General features: G+C 40.2%; 1 long non-coding RNA gene across 1 annotated transcript in view; it reads right to left on the bottom strand.

Moving 5' to 3' along the window:
• Window positions 1–5,527: 5,527 nt before the first annotated feature.
• LOC104143461 (uncharacterized) overlaps window positions 5,528–15,577 on the bottom strand; it is a 41,383-nt gene continuing 31,333 nt past the window's right edge. Inside the window, exon 3 of the long non-coding RNA XR_693920.2 lies at window positions 5,528–8,573. This is a non-coding gene — a long non-coding RNA (uncharacterized lncRNA). The remainder of the gene's footprint in view (window positions 8,574–15,577) is intronic.

The following is a 15,577-nucleotide window of genomic DNA, read 5'->3' as shown; positions in this document are numbered from 1 at the left end:
TGCAGAGGGTATTTGCAATACATGCCCCCTTCATACCAATGGACACAATCAGGTCCTGGACTCCTAGTGGTTTGCTTCCTCATAGCCTTCCCATTTCCACATCCTGGACTTCCTTACGGAGAGAAAGAGGTGACCAAGGGATCCCCGTTGGGCCTCAGGCATCATCTCTTTCCCACCAAACCTTGCCAAGCTTATCACAGCCTGCCAAGTGCCATACAGCCTGGCATAACCTGGCACAATGATAGAGTCTACAAAGCAATAGCTAAACTACCCCACAACTCAGGGCCGCATCTGCTCCTTGCTAGTCCCTGATGTCCTTCCCTGCCCCACTCAGAGAAGGGACTGACAGGGTGGCTGGCTGATCAGGTAGCTACAAGGCTACTGTGGCCATGTGCACAGAAGGCAGGAGCCTGCTAGGCCCCACAGAGACTGGCACAGTCAGGCGCAATGACAGTGCCTGCAAATCAAAAAACTTCTCACCCCCTCCCCAGCTTCCTGTGGCTTCTCTCAGGATAATCCAGACACTGCCACAGCAGTTGCACAGTTCCCCATGAGCCAGTTATCATCTCAACATGGTTCTTCACTGCTAAATCCCTACCCCACGCCAGGACTGCCTGAGTAGATTGCTCCACAAGCATGAGCTCTGCAACCCACACCCCACTACGACATTTCAGCTTCAACCACAGCCAGAGGTCACAAGCCATTACATACAACCAGCTTCCCCAGGGATCCATCTCTTTCCTGGAATCATTGTCAGAGCATCTGTTCGGGTAGGTCATGCCAGTTCACTATGGCCAGCCCGAACAGGAGGGCATAATTTTACACGGACCAGAGAAAAGATGAGGAGGTGCTCCAAGAGGTGGTCAGTCCCTTTCAGGACCGCTTGGCACGGTGTCAAGCTTCAGCATCATGTTGCAGCTATTTGATCTGCCTGATCTCTTTGACCTCTGTCTGCCCTCTGCTAGCCCCACACAAATAAAGGGCAGATAAATCGGCCAGCTCATCAGATGGCCATTTTGCCAATGCCACTGTTTGCACAGAGAACAAAGTAAGCTCCTGATAGTCCATATCTCTTTAAAACACTTGCTAATCCAAGTTGCTAACACTTGTGCTAGGTGGCTGGCAGCATCTCCACATGTTGCATCAGTGCCACTACTGGCTGAACCATCTGCCAATATTGTCCGTGCTGTACCTTCTCCTCGCAAACCAGCTGTTGCTACTGGGCAGGCTTTGGTGCTGCTCTTAGGTCAGTTGTCTGTTTGCATAGCTATTACATAGTGTCCTAAATGATGATGACTTCCATTCTTAATCTCAGCAGTTCAAAAGCCATAGTGAGACTTTCACTCAGTATAAGTCTGCTGCCTGCATTATCCATGTTAAGGTGTAACACGGATCCTTTCCCGGGGCATAGCACTGAAGTTCAAATCTGCTCAAAACATCATTTAAACTCTGTTAGAGACCATCTGGACCCTGAACAACCTGATCTGACTTTGAAGTGGATCTCACTTTGACGCTTGCCTCCTTTGAGCAAGGGGTTACACCAGATGACTTTCAGAAGTCCCCCCCCGTCAACATTATTATAGGGACTAGACAAATACAGGTCAGGTTGTAACACTCATCTCTATTTTTGTGTCCAAGCAAATATGCTCTTTCCAAGTTATTAACAGTCCAAAAATAAGCACCAGCTTGGAGAAGCCAACAACTCTTTAACCCTGTGGGTCATAGTGTAATTTCTGCATCCTAGGATATAGGATATTTCTACTTACACCACGACAAATAGGTACAAACTCTTCTGCCCATACTCCAAGAACTGTGCCCAAGTAAATATACCCTCCTTCTTAGCAGTTATACAGAAAAGCTTCTCCTATGGTCAGGCAGAACATGAATAGCATGCTCTGAACATCCTGACATACCTTATGTTTCCTACCATCTCCTCTATTCATTTTCAAAAGATTAATATTTTCTCCTCTTTTGTCTCAGTCGTCCCGTCTGTAAAATGGGAATAATTGAGGCAGCACTGTACATCTTTTTGAGATCTATTGATACATAAGCCTTCCATTTCTCTATTTTCTATTGTTCAGATTGGAATGAAATAAGCAGGTCCTCCAAAATTTTTATTCAAAGGATTTCTTTTGGATATGTGATATTTCAGTGATGAACTTCTTACTTTTTAACTGGAGTTTGAATATCACATAGTCATGTAGCTCTGCAAAACATAAAACTTTTCATTTAAACAATGCCAAAATTGAAACTTCTTGTTTTGCTCAAAACTGAGTGTGGAATCAGAAACTGTTTGAAACTGAGTTTTAACCTTCCTTTTATATGGAAGTTCTTCTGGCTATGAAAAAAATTAGCATGTCCAGATGATAATATTTTGATCAAAAATTCCTTCCTGGTTCTCTTATTAACCAAATTTTTTTTTCTGGTAATTTTTTTACTAGCCCTGGGATTATTAGTGTAAGGAAAATAGATTTGAGCCCTCTGTCCTTTATGTCAGTCTAAAGCCACAGGCCTTCCAATGAAGATAATGCCATTCAGAAGGATATCTACCTAGAAACTAATCAGACTCACTCTTAAATTGTTTTCCAACAATATGTCCGGACAGTAAACAAGTCTGAAACTGTTTGCTTTAAAACAATCGTTATACATGTAAGGTATTTCATTGATTAAAATTTACTTCTGAAAAGCAGATAGCTTTTAAATCTTGTTCTTGTAATCTTGCTTGCTAGCTGAAGAATAAGATTAAACAAAAAAAAATCTCATGACAAGCCAAGGGGAAGGGCACAAACGGAAACACATTAAAGATGTACCAAAGAATGTGATAAAACATTATCTGTGGTCTCTTGAAGATGCTTTGAGTGGAGATAATTTGCCTGAATTATTATGTGATAACATTCTTGATCACAGTACACAAAGCTCAAAGCTAGGATTCAGAATATTTTTTCCTGCATAGGCAAAGCATTTCCTTGACTTTTAACAGTTAACAGTGTGGGTTTTCAAAGGAGCATAACGGAACTGAGCAGACACCTACCTCCAGTTCAGGTGGAACAGGGGAATCAGATCCTAGATCCAGAGAAAAGATAAAGAAAATTAACTTTCATATGATCTAAAATTTGGGTCTTTCAAAACTTGTGGCCAGGAAACAGCTAATTCTGCAGGTTTATAAAATTCCATTGCCAGCTTCTCTAAATAGCCAAATTTTTTTCGGCCAACTGTGAATGGATTCACAGCAATGACTAGCAACATCTTGCTCACAGCTGACACATACCGAGCTGAGCTAATTCCTTCTCACTACAAAATGCAGCCAGAGAGGTTCTAATAGACACACCTGAAACAGGAATATCAAAGAAAGGGGCACAGCTGCCATAAGACCAGGATGACCAAAGATATTCTACCAACTCAGAAAAAGCTGATTATTCATATCATCAGGCCTGTCACCTTTGCTAAGACTATTTGTGAAATAAAGTGTTGCTGAGCATCAGCCAGTTAGTTGTTTAAAGTTTCTAGGATTTTCTGTGTTCTGATTTCCCTTTCTCATCACGAAGATTCTCATTCACGGCAACAGATGTCTACAAGAAAAGCTATAAGGAGAGAAAACTTAAATTTGGTTGTCTTCAGTCCACTAATTTGTATAGTGAACCTGGACCCTCAGGTAAACTGTTGTCTCAGTAGCTGTACATCTGATTAATGCTATTTCTTCCATTTCCATTAACTAGCTGACTTACAAATGACAGAGCAAGTTATCACAGCCATTAGCAAAGAAGTTGTGTACATCAGAAACACTCCGGGGAGGATTCCTGCACTACAGGAGCAATTTTTGTAGTTCTATGGCCATAACACCACTAATGAAAAGTCACAAGGTCAGATGCCTCCTCAGTGGAAACCACTGGATTATTACGGTTGTCACAAGGGGAAAATATGAGTCAGGATCCCCCCAACAAATATCTACATCTCAGTGAGAATAAGCAGCTGCTAGTTTGGCCTTTGGTCTCAATTTTATTGCCAAGCATATAAAAATAAATGTTCCAATATTTTATTCCTTTTTTCCCACAGCAGTTGACTCAAGTAACTTCCTTTCACCACCATCACCACCTTTTTTTTGCTAGACATCCCATAAAGCTCTACATAGATAATAGCCCAATCTGTAAAGTAAGAGAATCACCCACTAGTCACCCAACTATCTTAAGAACAGTACTTCTAATATAGTAAATCCAGATTTAGTGTGTTACATTTTCATAGGAAGAACTAATTATGAAGTACAGAGTGCAGGACAACAGCTGCACTAATGAAATCTTTAGCTACAAGAGATGTAGTCTATGAAATGTAAAGGAGAGATATGCTTGCATCTTTTTTTTATTCTTTTCTTTGTTATCTGTACCCTGTTTTTTATTGTTTAGATGAAATTTCTGAATCATCAGGAGATTTTTGTGGTCTTATAATGGCTGGAGCCCATTCTTACCACCCTTGAATTTCACTGCAGGCATCTGGCATGAGTAGCAGAGCCCCGGAAGGAGTCTTCTGGGTTTAAGACCACCAAAGAGAAACAGGCTGTAAAAGGACACAACTACAGCTTGAAGAGAGTGAAAGGGAAATATTCTTAGTGGACATCTGTGAATTCTTTTTTGTCTGTATGTACAACTAATTTCAAATCTACTTAAGTAATGAAGGTTGCAAAGTTCCATTCCAACAAAAACATCTTTTTCTCTGTTTCCATTTACCAGAGATGGGAACATCAAGAGAAGACCCAGTTAAGGAACAGTCAGTATGTTGTTTAAGTGTTAACAGTATTTCTGCAGCAAGCAATGTTAATTCTAGTTAACTCTTTTTATATATTGCACTGAGACTAGCATAAATGACCAGTAAGGTCAGAGGAGTGTGGACTGTTTGTCTGGGAGTCCTCATAACCTTTGTCATAATCTTAACTACCCAGGCCACAGCTTTACTACTGGGGCTATGGGACCTGAACTGGGCCTCTCTGACTTCTCTGCAGGTAGGGCATTTTGTGCACAGTGCATTTATGTCGATGTGACTCAGAGCACAGACTGGACCATGAGGCCTCTTTCACCAAGGCCTTTCACTGTGTGCAGTAATTTACACTTCTGTGGTTTTTAGCTGGTTTCCAAAGGAAATGAAGCTTGTGTGAGCATGTTGTGTTTGTGGGTGTGGGTCTGTTCTCCCCTACAAGAACTTCCGAACTTATTAGCCAATTTTAATTGAATTTGATGCAGGAGTACAGATCTCATGGAAAGTACGTACTCATAGATGGAGACGTACCAGAGCTTCATCAGCAAGACTTCCTTGGTGGCAAAGAAGAAAGGCTTGGAAAGAGATACGAAGAAGAGATGCAAAAGAAATTCAGACAGTATCATTTCAGTCTTTAAAGGACTACTCAATACAGAAATGGTTACTGTCCACAGCAGTAGTAGTACATTTCAAAGCAAGTTCATGCCAGAAGAAAGTGCAGATCAGAGTAAGATGGCTAGAGGATGCCTTTGAAACATTTATAACAGGCGGTCAGAATATTTTTGACATAACTTTTATTCACAAAAGAATACGGTTCTCTTAAATCATTCCATGGAAACAATGGATTTTTACAATAATGCTCCTGACATTCAGGAGGGCTTTCTTCTAGAAAAAAGAAGGAGAGAGAGAGTTTGATCAAAAGGTTGTTTTCTGATTCAAAAACAGAAGGCATTGTTTCTTTTTTTCTTGAAAGCATTTGAAAGGGCTTTTGGTTTGGGCTGAATTCTCTTCATTCCAAGGCAGAATAAAAAGAAATTTCAGACACCTGGAAGTTGTCATGGGATGGAATTGCCATTGCTGGGTCAAATAAGAGTAACTCCTGAGGGCACAGATACAGCACTTAACTACAGCCCTGTAAGGAGGTTTCATGGAAGCAGGTCCCATGGAAGCAGGCTGCTTCCAAGAGCTCCAAGTCCCAGCCAGCTTTACAGAACATTGGCTACTAGGAAAGTAATGCTTCACACTCAGTGGTTTATGCTGTCCATGTAAGTATTCTACTTCCATATGCATTAAGGCCTGTTTGAGCTCACTTAGCTTTGAGCATATTTGGCCCAGCACATCATTAAAGCTTATTCAACTCCTTAAAGTTTTTACAGATCTTCTACATCATCAGCCACATGTTTCAAATCCCTGTGAAATTTCTATAGAAATCAGGACTGTAAAATGGCTACATTAAATACCACTTACTTTTGAAAAAGCACAATCTACCAACTTCTTTCAAGAACTCGATATTCACTGTCATATTCAGTCAGGTGAGAGAGAAGGAAGGAAAAAAGGGAGGAACAAATGCACTTTCTGTTAGGTATCCATTTCTAAATGTAGAAGCAGAATTCCAAATGCTCTGATACCAAAAAGAAACTGCTGAAACCTTCATTTGGAAAATGCTGTTTCTTCAAACCTCTGCTATGCAAAGGACATCTAACTGGAGATGCCAAAGAATGGTCCCTCCTTCACACATACACACACAAAATTGCAACAATTAACTCAAAAACAAAAAGTAATAACTTTCATCTGAAGTCTTCCCCTAACAAAAAAAATTTTCTTAAAAAAAAAATAAATCATTTCACAGAGATTCCTGCAGTGCTCCATAAGAACGGTAATTCAGGCTTACTGGTCAAACCATCTTTTTCTGCAAAATGGTTTAATCTAACTGCAACTGTTGGGTCCAGACAGGGCTACAAGCATGATTTGCAATTGCTAATAATACCCAGTAGGTCAAAACAGTGATTTTCATGGGCTTTTCTGACCCTTGAAAGCTTAAGTTGATACTAAAAGGTAGCACTACAAATCCATCTCAGATGAGAAACAGCACACTAAAATAAATAAAGGAGTGTCATGGATGAACTATTCCTCGGCAGGAAGCTTGAGTGATCCTAAGATTAAGAAAAATAAAGTCCAACATGTTAAAAAAGGAGCGTAATCTCAACTAGATTTTTATAAAAACAGTTCTCAAATGAAAACCATGTTGATAATAAGTAGCATGCTGGTGCAAATACTCTGCCTAACTTCTTCTATGCAATTAAAGACTGTGCTGAAAAGTAAACTTCTGCCTTGCAAAAGAAAGATAATTTAGACCATGCTTCAGCATCCACATTCCACACAGTCTTTGGCTTCTCCAGTGAGAACGTGAATGAAGAGCAGCAACTGCAGAAGCAACGAAGACAGTAATTTTACTGATGGATGACTGGCCACTAGGAAGCCTGCTGTGTCCTCCGCCTCACTTAATATAGGCCTTTGACCTAATGAAAGAATGTAAAAATCCCTTTGGGGTCTGACTATGAATATTACCCAAATATTTTCAAATACTAGTTTAAAACACTGTTTTCGGAACCTTCCAGATTCAAAACCTACATAGGACGGCTCGGTATCAGTTCCAGTCCTCTAAGCCATAATATTTTGGCTAGCAAAAGTTCTAGTCCTGTATCAAAAATCACTATGCAGAAAGTATTAAGTTTTATATGCTCTTACAGTTTAATTAAGATGAATGTGGACATTACTTCTTAAGCATTTGCATACTTTGGCTCTGATAACGAAGTGTATCTTTTGCTCTTTTTTCTTTATTGGGTAGCTATAAACTTGGTAAGACAGGAAAAAACCTACAACAATGGAGGTAGTGTGGTCCAAGCTAAATCAAATTCAAATATGAAGAAACAATGGGAAGTTCACAAAAACAACAACAACAAAAGCATTTATTGAATACATGCAAAGAAAAGACCACCCTATGTGTGTGGTATATATTTGTGCTAAGTCCCACATCTTTTCTGTGATATATATTTTTTACAAGGTTCTAAGCTTTTTTTATGAGGTGAATAAAACACACAAGAGCAAAGTCTCAAGCAGTTAAAGGGCAGTAGTAGATGTCTCTGCTATGCATTTGCTTCTAATAGAATTCCCATTCCCTTTCCTTGAGCAAATCAAAACCGTTGTTGGAAAAAGTTCTTTAGAGACCAATGACCGAAATTATCCTTTCCCAAAGGAAGGAAAGAGGCATTAAATGTTTGGAAACCTGCCCCCAAAAACGTATACGCACAAATGCGCTGTTGAGCAAATGAAGTGCACAGTAGTTCTGATGAAATCCTGTATGATTTTGAGCTCTAGCTGAGAGACTTCAAAGGGCCTACTGCAAAAATATGCTCAGATCCCACACTACCTTGCACTTTGCCATATGAGTTTGCTCAGTTTATCCTGGAGGCATAGTATGTTCCTTTGTCTGAATTTAGCTAATTGGTTTTATGTCTAGTCAGTCATTTTGAAATCAAAAGTTCTTTTACTCCTTCATTAGTGAGAGGTCTAGCTCTCTTCTCTTCCCATTTAGCATCTTTAATTTAACTCATTGATCACATTCTCCAGTTCAAATCTTCCTTTTTCGCCCTTCTATTTTAGTCCTCGCCTTTTCTCGCTTTTTTTAAGAGCAGCTTTTGGTTATATCCAGTGACGATGTTCTTCTAAGGATGTGGTAAGTCCAACAGGCTTTGGTTACTCCTTGTAAGGCCTCTGAACCTGTCAGTGGTAAGGGAAGGATGGTGGCCTCCAACGTGTGGGAGAAAAGACTAAAATGAAGCACATGACAAAAATTAGCAAAAGAAAAAAAGGAAACTTGAACACATGGAAAGAATTTTGGTGGAACAAATAAGATTTGCTGGACCCTTCTCATATGATTCAACAATTCTGTTGTTACACTGCAAGTTGCAGTAATGGAAAACAGAGCAACAGTTACAGGGTGGGAGGTAAACTGAAAACAAAACAACATGTTACCTTGTAATGCAGAAGAGGTGAGGGTAATGTGTTTATGGTGCATTAAAATGCATCACTCGCTGAGGTAAAATCCCTCTTAAAATTCTTTCATTCATTTTGTTTTTTACATGTCAGGTATTAGCACAAGGTCTATGTTTTAGAAAATAATCTGAGATTTTCTCAAGAGAAAGGATTGTTGTCCTTCTTTGTCCAATAATCTTCATATTCACAGGGTCTGAGCAGCAGTTTTTCTCTGGAAAACACCTATGCCAGCTTCAGAAGTATGTTCCTGTAAACTCTGCCAGCTGGTAGAAGTAAGCATGTTGCCACACTGCCTGATACGGGGGGTCTCAGCTATGAATGGAGCTTTTAATTTTCTAGAGCAGAGTTCGTTGGCTTTCACCACTCAAGTGGTGCACCACTTTTCAGTAAAGACGTCTGTACTGCTAACATTTCCCATACTATGTTTAGAGTCATTCAATATTTGTGGTTCCTATTGAAAAGATTTGGCTCTGCCAAAGACACTAAACTGGAATCATAGCTTTCACCTTAAAAGCATAGATTTCTAGTCATGATAGACATGAGGAAAAGTTCAAAGAATCGTTGGTGACTAAAGAAAAAGGCACTAATTAGGCACTGGAGAAAGCTAGGCATTCCTCATATGTGGGAGTCTAAGAACATTCAGTTCCAAACTGGTTAGACAACAAATAAGTAGTCTCATTCAAGTGAAAGAGATGAGAAGGCAAACAAAAAGAACTCAGTAGTAAGAGTATGTTTTTTATCTTCCAAAACTTAGACCACTGCTATTATTTTGAGAAACTAAGAAGCCAATTTTAGAAATCTTGAGGTTGCCAAATCTTATCCTGGTGTGTCTGCCCACAACTAGGTCCTCACCAGGTTAGTATGTTTGGTCCTTGGACACAGAGCTTCCTCCATGAGCTCATCATGTTTCACTGACCTGAGCGTGCTGCAATATTGTGTCTTTTATTGGCTTCTCTATTGCATTCTCTAGGCACCAAATCTGCTGTTCATGGACACGAAGCAACAGGCTCCACTCCCATTAGGAAAAAGTGACAGCAAAAGCCGAAAAGCACTTAGCTTTGAGTGTCTTAATAATCTTTTGTCTTCATCTTAAAGATATACCAACCCAGGCAAAAAAAAAAAAAAAAAGTATACTCTAAACACAGTCTCCTGCCTCTATTTCCTTCCTTCTATTTTTCTTACTCATTACCATCTGGATAGTAAGCTCAGACATGCTCTGAATTTGGATGACAGTTTTGGGGAGTGTACACATCCTCTTGCAGCATGTTTTTTTCTGCAAATAATATTCTCATTTGCAAACTTTGACCTTATGCAGTCTCATGCTAAGAAGCTCTCTTATTCTGCAGAAGTTAAGTTATGTGTTTTTACTTCACCAGGTATTCAGCAACGGAACATAGCAGAGCTAGGTATCACCATGCTGGGTTTGCACCTAAGTTTCATATATAATGAAGGGGAAAAAACAGAGATCATAGCCTGAGATTCATAGCAACCACTGTGCAAGCATCAAAATGTCTAAGTTAGTTAATTGAAGAGTTAGTTCATTCTTAGTAGAGGGTCCTAAACATCCTTTTATCTGCTTTCTGATCCCATCAATTTTGGAGTATCTGGCTTCAGAGTGGAGAAAGTGCAAAACAACATGCAAAAGATGAACTAACAGAACCATCAACTTGGCCTGAGTTCAGAGCAGCCTCAGTGAGAAAGTGGCCACAAGATACTGAGCTGTACTTGAAGCAGAGATTCAGGAAGCTGCTTAGGATCTTTGAGTGTCTCTGGTACATAAGCACTTTGATGGAGCTCCCCTACAGTGATCTCCGGAATGGAGGCTCTTACATCCATTTAAGACTTGAAGCACCTACCCTGCTCTGACTCCCACCGAAGCCTATGAAGACTTTGCCATTGACCTCATAAGAAACTAGATCAGCCCCACAGGAAAGACTTCAGTGTAGCAAATATAATTTCTTGCCATGATTATACTTTGTTTGCCAGATAGATTAATTCCAGACATGGTGGGTGAGTGACAACGTTCGAATTTCCACTGCACCCACCCAAAATGAACTGCAAGAAGTTTTTTCTTATTCTCCCTCCCTCTCCTCAGCACCAGTGCCACCTGTAAGAGGATAAAACTTTAACTCACACAGACACAGTTATACAAACTGACATTCCAGTTAATAGTCACTTTGGAAATTCCCAAGTTATGAGCTGTCCTGCAATCTAGAAACTGTGGTTTCCAAACATGAACTAAATCACAAACCACTGCACAGAGAGTCTTGCAAACATTCCTTGTGTCATTGTTTCAAAACAAAGTTGGTAATATTTTAATCTCATTGCCACAAGAGCTTGTCTGTTGAAGCATGTAAAGACTATCCAATGAGTTAGGAAAATATTCCAGCTTCCACTCCACTTCCACTCATTGACAAAACTGTCGTTCATCAGGAATACTAGGAAAAGAGGGCCAGAACAGAACAGCTATTGGCTTACCTATAGCACTAATAACAAATATGCATACGCTTTAATGGGGGAGTTTCTGTATTCCTGTTACGGAACATTGTACGCTTGCACAAGGGTTTTTAAAAGCGTTCCCTTAATGTTCCTGCCAGCAATGGGAAATGAAATCTTGTCTAGGGAGCTAATACACATGAGTTTTTAGAGTACTTGTCTTCAGTTTGGAGCGCTTCATCTTCAGTTCTAGAGTAGAGCATGTTCCTCTATTCCACCTATTCCACCTAGAGTGCTTTACAGGGAACCATTTTGAACCATTTTGAAGCAATAAAAAACAAAATTTCTCACATTTCATTCCATGGCAGATTGCAGATGTCTGCAAGAGTAAAAACATCCAAATATTTCAGCCCACAAAGATTCCAGGAAAGTGACAGGAGTTTGACCGAGTCCAGATAACAGAGACTATTAACTTTCTGAAGCTTCAGGACATAGAGAAAATTCCAAATTTTGCTTGGTCAGCTGAAACAATTTAGGGAATAAGTTCCTCCAATTTTGTTGCCAGAACTTTAGCAAAGAATTTCATGTCAACCTTAAGTGAAGATCTAGCTCTGTAATTGCAGACATTATGAGTCCTTCTCCCTGGCTTTTCTAGTAAGGTGATATGAACCTTGGAGAACAAGGCATCTTTCACCTTCATTGAAATTTGGAAGCTAGAAGAATGCTAACAATTAAAATAGATTCATGAAAAATGCAAGCTGAAACAGAGGTTTTACTTGTTTTCACATTACTGCTGCTTTTGCCACTTTCCTGTTCACAGGTTAGTTCTTCCAGAGCTTGCATAGCTGAATTAATTTTTCTACAAGCCAGCACTTCTAATTAACACCTTACACACTTCAAAGGCTTACATACTGAAGCATTTTTCAAAGACTTGTTACGACATTTTGTCATGCCATATAGTGATGCTCATGTCTACATATAAAAAGCAATTAGTATCTGATCAGAGGGACTGGACACTCTCATTTCATCCTGCTATTCAGATAAATGAACTTACCATCAGCTAAGTGAAGGACTGAACACTGTACAGTCCAACTGCAGAAACAGGAAATGACATTTGTGACTATTTGCATGGGTTAGTGGGAAGAGCATTCAGAGATCCTTACACAAGTGAAGGCCCTGCGAAAATGTATCATAAATTTAAGAAAGATTTTGCAGGGCAGAATCTTCCTGAAGTTTTTGCTGACTGTGCAGGCAATCTCCTTGAGGTGGATGTGGTTCATCCGCAAGCCCAGTTCAGTCCCTCACAATTGTCACTGGTAGGAATCTGCAGCTATTTAATTCTTCTTCTAAAAAATGACAAAAATGCTTTAAAGTTAGAGACTGGAATAATAAAAGCATGTAACCTTCTACAGAGAAAGTGTGTTTTGGGGGATCCTTTGATATGCTTTGTTTATTATTGTAAGTAGTTGTAAACCACAGTCTATTTTCATTGTTGCTCTGATCCGAGTTTCACATCTGGCTGCCGGTGTTAGTGTCAGCTTGTTGGGAGAATTCTCCAGTGATCTGTGCAGCCTCGTGTGCAGGTCTGGGATTTCTTTTGTTCTAACCTCACGCCAAAGGCTCGTAAGTAAAGCCCGTTAACAACAGTCAAGGCTTCCAGCGAGGCCCAGAGCTTCATAGTACATATACAACTTTGAGAAAAATAAGAGAGTAGCATGCCAGTTTGGTCTTTTTTAACCACTTTGACCAAAACCATCAGAATCTTATTTGTTTGCCCATGTCCAATAAAATAGCACATTTTAGTGGTCAACCCTACTGTTGTCTCCCCCACAGGTCCTGTGGAAACGTCTGATGCATGAAGGCACTTAGATTGTCTGAAGCTTAGTGAGTCTATCGTGCCTTATTTAACTGCTGATAAACATGGAAGTAACGGCAGAAAATGGCAATATCGGGAAGTGCCCTGTACCGTGGCATAAAGAAAGCACTTAGCATCTCTGTTGTGCTGCCGGAAATAAAATGCGAGAAGGCCAACAATTTGACTGAGCACAAGTCAAAAGTGGTACACTCCTACAAAATACTAAGCATGCCTTAATACCATGGTTACTTCACTGGGTATTTCGGCACCTCCTATAACTATTTATTCATATTGCTGCAGTGCTTCCAGGTCCCAGCCTGAATGCTGAGGCCAGGATTCATTCAGTTGACTTCAATCTCTATTCTCCCACTGTTAGGACCCTCTCTCATATGCAATGCAGTGCAGGGGGTGGTCTCTCTCCTTCTCCATGATCCCATCTGCCAGATAAGACTGGTCTGCATCACCTCCAGGAAGGCAGGCAGCCATGTCTTGCCCTTAGGACACAAGGAAGGGTTGTGGCATCGCCTTGCAGTGAGGGTACTGCAATGAAGGGGTAATGTGCATGCATCACTAAGCATATTCCATCAGCAAAAGAAACTCATTTTCTTCCTTGCATTCTCTCTCCATCCGTTTCTTACCAATCTTGTTCAACAAGAGAGAGAAAATTGAACATCCTGCCCCCATGAGCTCAGAGTCCCTCTGCACAAGGATCTGTACATATCCACAGAAAGAGACTATGCCCTCAAGAACTCACAGTCTAAACAGGCAAGGGGCACAGCCCACAAGCAGAAAATAGAAAGCTGAACCACAGAGAGATTAAGACCCATTTCCACAAAAGTACTTACAACCTTAAAGTGCAGGTTGGAATTTAAATCCAAATTCAAATCCAAAGCCTCAAACTTAGAAACTCAAAACCTTAAGAAGCTTGATGAAGTCTGCAAATGTGGATGTTAACTTTAACCTTGATATTGCTCATTATTTCATGGGCCCTCAAAGGCTCCATGAAGGCCAGTGTTCTAATACCACATCCAGGTCTGTGTGTTATGAGTACAGCATAACTCATGGAAACGCCTAACACTCTAAAAACAAAGATGATGAGTTCCATGATCTAAAGAGAACGTTGTTGGTTTTGAAACCTAGGCTATAATATTTATGTTTTATATGTGGATTTGGAAAATGGAACACTTAATAAGTTTCTAGACCAGAAATGTATTTTTAATGTGCTTCATTTAGTTATGAAACTCCCTGCAAACCACACAATCTGTATTTTTATTTTCTGAGGATTTTGCTTTTTAATTTGTCCATATGGCCAGTGAGCCAGAATACTTCATACATTGCACATGCACAAAATAGCTGTAAGGAGGACCTTTCTTTCTTATGAAGAAGGATTCTTCAAGTGCTTGATACACCATGGCACTTACCTCTGTGCGTATTTTTGACAGTTAGACTTTGGGCTCTGTAAGTTAAGGACAATCTTCTGAAAAGAATCAGTAAATATTAATGTAAAATTACTTATTTTATGTTCAGGAATGAAAAAAAATCTGAAAAAGTGACTATATCTGTGAATAAAAATAATTATGTATGTTTCTGGATTCGAATCCTAGTGGACTCCAGTTCAAAAACCTTAAAATTAGAAGGACTGCAAAGAGTGCTTCTGTCTCCATGTAGAAATATCAGGGCTTAAGAGCCTTTGCTCTTCTATTCTCCCTGAGCTTGTTCTATGATTCAACAACATTGTGCTTAAGGCAAAAGACCTTTCCTTTATTACCACTTTAATGAGAAGATATTTCTTCCCTTCTCCTGCCCCTTGCAATACTGGTTCTCCACTGCTTCACGCAGCTTCTCTTCAGCAGTCACTGGGTACATGTACACTTCAAAATAAAAACTTCCCAGTTTACTCTAAAGTCCTGTTCCCCAATCACACATACTATATAAACTAAAATTAGTTTCCTACCAGCCTGTCTTTTGCAGTGAGCTGATGAATTCCTTCTGAAACAAAATCCAGGTGCAACTCTAGTTACAGTTAACTTCAAGGAATGTTCTTAAAAGACACTCTCCATCATCTTTGAAAGGTCCTGGAGATCAGGAGAGGTGCCTGAGGACTGGAAGAAAGCCAAGGTCACGCCAGTCTTCAAAAAGGGCAAGAAGGAGGAGCCAGGAAACTCCAGGCCTGTCAGCCTCACCTCCATCCCTGGAAAGGTGATGGAACAGCTCCTCCTGGAGGTCATCACTAAGCATGTGGAGGACAAGAAGGGGATCAGGAGTAGTCAGCATGGATTCACCAAAGGGAAATCATGCTTGACCAATCTGATAGCCTTCTATGACGGAATGACTGGCTGGGTAGATGAGGGCAGAGCAGTGGATGTTGTCTACCTGGACTTCAGCAAGGCTTTTGACACTGTCTCCCACCACATCCTCCTAGGTAAGCTCAGGAAGTGTGGGCTAGACGAGTGGACAGTGAGGTGGATTGAGAAGTGACTGGATGGC

Source organism: Struthio camelus, chromosome 3 (genome assembly GCF_040807025.1).
Source record: "Struthio camelus isolate bStrCam1 chromosome 3, bStrCam1.hap1, whole genome shotgun sequence".
NCBI lineage: Eukaryota > Metazoa > Chordata > Aves > Struthioniformes > Struthionidae > Struthio > Struthio camelus.
This window is presented reverse-complemented; position numbering and strand designations above follow the sequence as displayed.